We start from the raw sequence: 8,114 nt of genomic DNA, 5'->3' as shown, positions 1-8,114 counted from the left end.
AGTAACTGTAGCCTGCCCTTCCTGCAGCCCTTCTCCAGGTGCACCCAGAAGAGTTTAGTGGGCCTGTCTGGCCATTTTAACCCCTTCTAACACAGCATGGGGCAGATGCCCCATCACAACCTCAATTACTTCCAGAGCAAAAAGTTTTTTCTCCCCAATTGTCAACCCTGCAAAACTGACATGATAACTGCAAGTCAAGTAGTGGTATTCTTACATGTCACTTTAAGAACTGAAGAATATGCTGAATTTTGCCCTCAACTACATCTGTGTTAACCCTATTGTCTTCAATGGGATTGCACAAGTGCATCCAAGAGGAGAAATTAGTTTGGAACTAGATTATGCATAAATCAGAATGGAATCCAGCTGTATTCCCCACAGCTTCATGGGCTCTACAGTGCTAAAAGGAGCAACAATAGAAAATGTGTATGCTGAGTTAGTGACAAATGACTAGCAGCCAATTTCTAAAAGTTTTAATTCTTTAAAAGCAAATACACAGATAGAAGACGGAGAGCTATTGCTTCATACTTGGATCAATCCAAGTGAAAAGGGGAATTTAATAATGCTTTAAGTACTCTCAGACACTGATCGCTACCTCCATCAATTTAAATGTTACAAGCATACAAAGTTTTGTAGTCATTTAACAGAAAAGGAAAAGTCTTTCTTTCGGTGTTCAGTGTCCATAGCCAGCAATGTTCACTAAAACAAAAATTGAAGTGAGTGATTTGAAGTACAGGGCTTATATGGTCCTACTAAAGTCCTGTACAAGGAATCCTGTGTAGGAAAAAAAATAGTAATGTACTAAATTGAACTCTCCCTTTTTAAAGTAACACTGGGGTTGTGAAGTTTTGATTTGAGGAAAGTTAAGAAATGCAAACTTAAGGCTGAAGCGTCAGTGGTGAGTCACCGTGTATGCACACTAAACTACACAGACATGTAAATCCACCCATGTCAGACACCTGTGTTCAGGGTCGGCTCCAGGCACCAGCTTTCCAAGCACTGAGAATGGGGCGGCAGTCCGTGTCCCATGGCAGCAATTTGGCGGCAGCTCTGCCGCTCTTCTGCCCCGGCACAGCAGCAATTCGGCGGTAACTGCCTGGGGCGGCAAAATTGGTACAGCCGCCCCTGCTTGTGTTACAAGTCACAGTAGGGCAGTGGAGAGATGGATGTTTACATTGAAACTTCCACTTCCTGGTTCATCACTTTGTAGCTTACTTTTTAAATAGTGAATTTCCAACCACAAAATACAGCTATTCCAGTAACATATCTACCTTTTGTGGAATCTGCTGTAGTCTCTCATAAGGGTCCTGACTTTCAGAGGCACTGGGCATCTAGCAGCTTCCATTAACTTCAGTTCAAATTGTGGGTGCTCAGCATCTCTGGAACCACAAATGAATGATTAAATAGATCGGAACATCCTACATATAAAGAGTAATCCATTTATCAGTTTATGACTGCAAAGGGGAAGGCCTGGAGTCCATATACACAAGCAGCCATCTGATTGGAGTCCAATTGACAAGCATTTAATTCTTCTAAGATATGGGTTATCACAGATGCAGCTAATGTGTCTTCTATAACTTTAACATTTAGAAATGCATCTACTGGCCTACTACTGACATCAAGATAACATACACAATGACTTAATACTTGATGCCCATTTGCACCGGTGCATTCATCAGCCATGTCTGCAGATTTTTTTGAAGTGGTGAGAGAGTTCTTCACTTTTTCAACTGTTGAGTCTTTCACTGTTGCACTGTATGCTTCCAGCCAGTCAGTTATGTTTCTTGCAGAAAAAGCATTTGCTGGTCTTGTTTGGAACCAGTGTTCAACTTCAGGATGAACAAGTGACAATGCACTTAACATTGGCCTCCAGTTTGTAGTGTGTGGTTATCTCTTGCTTAAATAGAAAGTATGATGCCATAGTCATGTTTGTTTGCATGAACTGTGTTGCATCTTTTATTTGTTGTTGTTGTTTTGTTTTGCTAAGGTATTGCTTTACGTTTTAAAATGTCATACATGAGCATAAAACAAGAAATCAGAACAGAATGCTACCATGGGATATTTCTTATGATTTGAAGCTATGTAGTGTCAACCTTGTACAAATCAAAAATTAACTTTTAAGAGCAGATTCACCAGTATACCAAAACAACTGGAGCACACCAGCCAGTTAAGGTGGGTTAATGGCTGTTTTGCACTGCCCTTAATTAGCACTGGCTTTACTGGTTTAGTGGGCTGTTAGGGAGACCAGTGCTCTGTGTGCCTTCAGGGTGCCTTTCAAGCACCAGTGCCCAAGCTAACATGCAGCCATGTCTTTGAAGACCCATGACATCTGGGCTAACTAATCTATCAAGGAGAGCTTTTTGATATCGGCATCCCATCTTCCTTATCCCACTGAGTCATTACAGTCAATGGAATTGTTGCCTTCAAATTAGCTATAGAGGAAAGGTGGCAATCTATTGAGTTACCTTTATCATAAAGTCCCTGCTTAAGCTACCTGAGCTTCTCTGTAGCCTGTGCAATCATAGGAATTAGATTAAACTATTAATAACTTAGCTTAATTACAACCTAATTTCTTCAAATATAACTTATACACAAGGTGTCAATTAATTTTAACTATGTGAAAAGTTGAAAGTGTCACATATCTTAAAATAATTTGGAACAATTAAACAGATCCCAGAGCAGGAACAGTAACCACAGTAAGTGAATCATATCACTCAGATACACAGAAACACAATTATGCAAAGACTAATCAAACTTTACCAAATCACTTGTTCATAATACAATAAAAAAAACTACGAGACAAGAGATGTCCAAAATCTGTACTAGTTTCAAGCTGAACAGTAGCAGCAGGCATAACCCAAAATTCTGGTTCTGAATGCCTTCAATATTTGGAAACGTTTAGATTCAGACCTGCATTTAGTAGCTCAGATCCATCCATGTTTTGAAGTATGAGTTCAGGGTAATGTAAAAATCCATGTATAATTCACCTTTCTGTATAATGTACTTGATGCCTACAGAGTGCTTTTGTTCCAAGAAGCTCAAACCACTTTTAGAAACATTAAGATCAACAATTAATTTATAGCATTATCCCATTTTTATTAATTTATTCAAGCAACCTTCACGAGAAAGTCAGTTGCTAATCCTCTACTCTAACAACTCGACTTCTAGACCCAGTGAAGTCTGTCTTCGCAGCAGCCTCTCTTCCCTCAACTCATAAAACTATTGTAGGAAAAATGTTGAATGTTTTTCTTAGTGTTGAGGTTATGGTAAATATATAGTAAATATGCAAATTTGAGTATAACAATTGTATATAAATAAATTCCTGGCATTCACTGCTGTTTTGATGTCATTTCCTCCAATTTAACATAAGTAACACTGTGTTTTATTTCTTATAACCCATTTTATTTTACATCTTCCCGCAACAGTGAAAATTGTTCACAAATAATAATGCATTTCCCCATTATAAGGAGAAGATTTTGATTCTTTTTCTTTCTACCTTTTCAAATACTTTTGTGTTGCTTGACAATTACCCATTCAACTGGGTTCTAAGCTATAACTGTTGTGTTTTTGTATTCCACGCACATTTGAGTGTCAAATGGAATAAACCTGATGCAATACGTTGCACACTGATGAGCTCTATTGTGCTAGTCATCAGAAAGGACAAAAGAAATATATGCATGGAAATCACACATATGCAGGCTCCTTTCCAGGCCATGCTGCATTCTGTGGAGCAGCAAAACTTCTTGCTTTAGAAAATGAAAGTTTCTGGCACTTCCAATTGCAAAGATACTCTCCTGTAATTGGACTACTACAGTGATGGTTACAACATAACAGGCTATCTACAATAAGCCAGGAATGGATGAATTTTCCAAACTTCACGTCTCATAGAAGGTTGCAAGTACCATTTATTAAAAAAATTGCTAAAACTGCTCCCAGAACAGGCCATCAAAGTGCCCAGAAATGCTGAACAGTTTATTGGCTCCTTACCAGTCTCTCCTTTCACAGAGCTGTATGCTGGTTCCAATGTAGACTGAGTGTATTGCCATTTATGTATCATGAGATATCATGCTTTATGGCCACCATATCTAGGGATGAGCAAACTGGTTTGATAAAGCTGTATCCAACTGGGCCTAGAAGGAAGCAGAAAGAAGACAGCACAATAGTTCAACCCTCTCTCCCAAAGGGTCTTAAAATCTGATTTGGTGAGGCCACCTGAGTTTAATTCAGTCTCCACAACTGTTCACTCCCCCTTGGCTGTCCGCTGCAGTGAACACATAAGGAATTCAAGCATGACTGAAGCCAATTCCTTTTTAAAAAATAATAATAAAAAAATCTGTGAAACATTTTGAAAATATTTGCCCAGGTCTCATTACCACCAGCCTGGATCACATTGAAACTAATGACTTGAAGTGAAAATGCCCATACATATTCAAAAGAGTCAATGGCTACAATTATAAATGGTCTGAGGATAAAGCTACAAAATGTGTCACAACAGAGAGTCAAATATGTAACAGGCAGGCCAAGAGATACTGAAGGGTTAAGCACAGTGATAGGAGCAGAGTGAATCTTGGGATTTGCAATCCAAAATAAAGGCACAGTGAGTTTTTTACTACTGCACTGCAGTTTTAGTTCCAAATCCCATTATCAGTTTCCTCTCTGGAAACAGTTCTGCTTTCCCCATCATCAACATATTGCTACATTTGATCTGTTGCTGTTCATTCCCAGACCATGATTGTTGCTGATCTGGCTACAGATCCCAATACCAAGGAAGGATTCTCCTAATGAAACTTTTCCAACAGCGCTGGTTTCATGTTACACTGGAGTTATCTTGGTTCTTTCTTGAAGCTGGTTATGAGAAGCATGGCACTATCTTCTGTTTCTGTCCTACTGAAGAGAGAAATCTGAATGGTGCTCATATTAGCTGAGTTATTTCTAACAGAAACTGGCATTAAATGATATTACCAAACTGACTATTTACAAATGGTGGTCAGGCCATTGACTTCACTGTAGTCAATAAAACAAAGATGGTTTGCTTAAACCAGCAAGAGGATGCTAAATAACGACTACCACAATGTCACTGTGTGCTTCAACTATACTCAGAAGCATTTATAGTCACATCTACTCTTGCTGAGACTGTTTTCCACAATGAGTCCATTTGGTTGTCAGGTAAGTCTCATATCTTCTTAAAGGAAATTACCATTGGTAAGTGTCAAGTGTGGAGATGACACTGAAAAAGTGAGGGGGTGTCTATAGCCCCTATTCAGCCCTGATTTGTGCCTGGCCGACCTCTAATTTTAACACTCTTGAAAGAGGAATACAACTCTTCCAGCTAACTTTGACAAAACTCTCTTTTGCCAGCTAAATTGTTCATCACACTGCAGTACAAAAGGGGAGCCAGAAAAGGTCCAGATGCTGCCCAGAATATATATATACCAACTTACGAAGGTCAAAGCCTGAAGTGACCATTCTGTGAAAAGCTTGCTGCCTAAGAACTACTCAAACTGACCTATCTTATGTGACCAGCAATTGTGGAGCCAGTAACCACTGCATCTCCTTGATCTTGGGCAGCATTGTCATGGGTGGAATTCTTACACAGGAAGGTACTCTTTTTGAAAACTCTGGCCACAAATAGGCCATGCCTCCATATTGGGGGGCAAATGTTTCTTTTGAACAACAGTAATGAATGTAGCTACACCAGGAAAAATCACCCCCAAAATATTCATTTATACCTGTTAGACTTCTCCATTAACATAGGATAAGGCAGCTGGAGAGAAGAAAATAAAGCAAGCAGCAGCCCTTTATAAAATGGCCACTTTGGAGCTGTAGCTGCTTGTCTCAAACAAATTTAAAGGGCTAGCTGCAGAGAGGTATCCTGCAAAAAAGTTTCTATACATGGGCAAGTTTACACTGGTGAAGCTAGTAGGGGCCAGGCAGTTGTGAAGGAAAATGATGTTTTTTCTTACCACCACTATATACGTGGCCAGATTTTCGAAGGAGCACACAAAGGGTGTACTTAATCTTTGTACCCTCAGAAATCCCATCGGTCACCTTCCCCATCACTACCCTGTCTTACATTGCCTGCTTCCACTTACACCTGATACAACTGTAAATATTAAAAAGACAAGCAAATAAAACACTCTTAACAGCACATGAATAAGATAAAAGACGGACCATATTATGATCTCATTTAAACCAATGAAAATTCAGAATACCTAGAATAGAGTACAGTACATCTTGTGTAAATTAGATGAGAATCAGGCTTACAATAATTAATGCTCTCCCATAAGCAGTTTTTTAATTTGCCTTGTTTTTGTTTCCCCTCCACCTTCTCAGTTAAAACTCTTGTCACTTCCCAGTGTTATCCTTTTTTATACACACACACACACACACACACTCTTGCAAATGCTACTCCTGGGGGAATTCTGTGCCAAAAAATTGAAAATTCTGCACACACTGTTTTAAAATGCTGCAAAATTCTGCATGTCAATGGGAGCCCCAGCCGCCCATGCCAGTCACAGGCGGGAGTGCTAGGGGGAAATCACAAATTCTGCAGGAAAACATAAAATTCTGCAGGGAACATTAATTCTGCGCAAATTCTGCATTGCACAGTGGCACAGAATTCCAGCAGGAGTAAAATGCTCTGTATACAGAGCTTCCCTTGAAATCTGCAAGTTGCATACATAGCACCTTTGCAGGATCAAGCCTTTAGGTTTTAAGCTCCTCGGGGCAGGGACAATGTCTAATTAGTTTGAAGTGTCATATATTCTGATAGTGCTATAAAAACAAGGCAATAAATACTGTAGAAATTTGCTAATTCACACTTCACTTAAGAGCAGAATTTTATAATCTGCACCTTTCTGCAAACACTTAACAGCAAATATTGCAGCGAAGACTTGCTAATTTCATTAGTTTTACAAATAACTGAGTATTTTTGCTAATGTGTTACAAAGTATAAAACTCAGCAATGGCAATGTACATTTGCTTTTTCCACTGTGCTTGTTCACTAAATTTGTAAACTTTGGTAATTTACAATGCATTTATCAGTTGTGTGAATTAGTAAGATTCTACATTAACAGTGAACTAGAATAATTAATGTCAGTGCTCCATAAATGTTAATCAATTGGATGTAGAGTTTTCAGCAAGTATTTATCCATAGTTTTCAATTTAAATTCCTATTTCATAAAAAAACTGACACTTTAGAAACTGGGAATCTTCTATATTACCATGACCAGACATGGGAATGTGTGTGAGCAATGAAGTGTGGATACTGAAATACCTTCATTATATGGATGCCATGCCTCAAGAAGGCTTTGCAACTCTTGAAACAGGTAATACTCTGAATCCTATGAAATATTCGCTAACAGCCGTGTTAGTCTGTATTCGCAAAAAGAAAAGGAGGACTTGTGGCACCTTAGATACTAACCAATTTATTTGAGCATAAGCTTTCGTGAGCTACAGCTCACTTCATCGGAGCTGTAGCTCATGAAAGCTTATGCTCAAATAAATTGGTTAGTCTCTAAGGTGCCACAAGTACTCCTTTTCTTATTTCATAGGAAGCTTTCTTAATCCCCCCATTTCTTCACCTAAAGAAAGTTAGCCAGTGACTGCATTATTCAGCTATATGCCTGCCTCACAGCTGGCAGATCTTTGAACAGCATCTAATGTTACTGAGGTGCTGGACCTTTTTGCTCCCATAGTTCATCCTCCCAATTTTAAATGTTAGTACTTTAATGTCACAGTCTATCATGAGCCAACAGTTCAAAGAGGAAAAGCAAATTACCACTTTACAAACACAATAAAAATCATACAGCATTTCAGTAGGCTCAAAATGACTCATTTCCCATGGGGAAATTACTGGTGTCCTCTCTTGAGCAACTCAGTTGTCAGTATGAAGCGGGGGTGGGTGAATAAACAAAAAAGTCTTAAAAAGCAAGTACGTTCTCACAAGTGGTTATACCTGCACTTAATAATTAGGGTATTAATTAAAAGGGTAAGCAGCACACCAGTTATTAGCTGCTGGCAATTAGTGTTTTTTCTAGGATAACAACAAGCTGAAAGGTGAATACAAAGACCTAAATTCCATTAGCTCATTCATTCTGGCCACATCGGGAGCGATC

The 8,114-nt window shown here is 38.9% G+C and overlaps 1 long non-coding RNA gene across 2 annotated transcripts in view; it reads right to left on the bottom strand.

Moving 5' to 3' along the window:
- Positions 1-499: 499 nt before the first annotated feature.
- LOC122466699 overlaps positions 500-8,114 on the bottom strand; it is a 133,757-nt gene continuing 126,142 nt past the window's right edge. Inside the window, exons 2-4 of one of the 2 annotated variants that reach the window (XR_006292425.1) lie at positions 3,985-4,127; positions 1,269-1,376; positions 500-771 (exon numbers count right to left, since the gene is read on the bottom strand). This is a non-coding gene — a long non-coding RNA (uncharacterized LOC122466699). Of the gene's footprint in view, positions 1,377-3,984; positions 4,128-8,114 lie in introns of both variants that reach the window. The other variant, XR_006292424.1, reaches the window with a different exon arrangement.

The sequence above is a fragment of the Chelonia mydas genome, chromosome 7 (assembly GCF_015237465.2).
Source record: "Chelonia mydas isolate rCheMyd1 chromosome 7, rCheMyd1.pri.v2, whole genome shotgun sequence".
NCBI classification, from domain to species: domain Eukaryota; kingdom Metazoa; phylum Chordata; order Testudines; family Cheloniidae; genus Chelonia; species Chelonia mydas.
This window is presented reverse-complemented; position numbering and strand designations above follow the sequence as displayed.